The sequence below is a fragment of the Giraffa tippelskirchi genome, chromosome 4, assembly GCF_054371585.1.
Source record: "Giraffa tippelskirchi isolate mGirTip1 chromosome 4, T2T-mGirTip1v1.2.pri, whole genome shotgun sequence".
NCBI lineage: Eukaryota > Metazoa > Chordata > Mammalia > Artiodactyla > Giraffidae > Giraffa > Giraffa tippelskirchi.
The window spans coordinates 137,558,236-137,558,524 of NC_137278.1; positions in this window are offsets into that span (position 1 = coordinate 137,558,236).

A 289-nucleotide genomic window follows, 5' to 3' on the forward strand; every position below is an offset into this window, starting at 1 on the left:
TCTCCTCCTGCCCTCAATCTTTCCCAGCATCAGCATTTAGGAAAGTCTAAATAATATAGAGGACAATCATCTTCTACTATAGTTCAGTCTGCCCATTTTTCTTTTGAGAGGGTTAATGAAAGAACTAATGATATCAAGATTATTGAACGAATGAGTAATTGCAGATACCTGGTATTGTGGACATAGCCTATGAACATGGTGTAATGTTCATGGTGGATTCTCCCATGGGAGAATCATGGGAATATCTATATTCATTTTCTATTGCTGCATAAAAACATATCAGACTTAG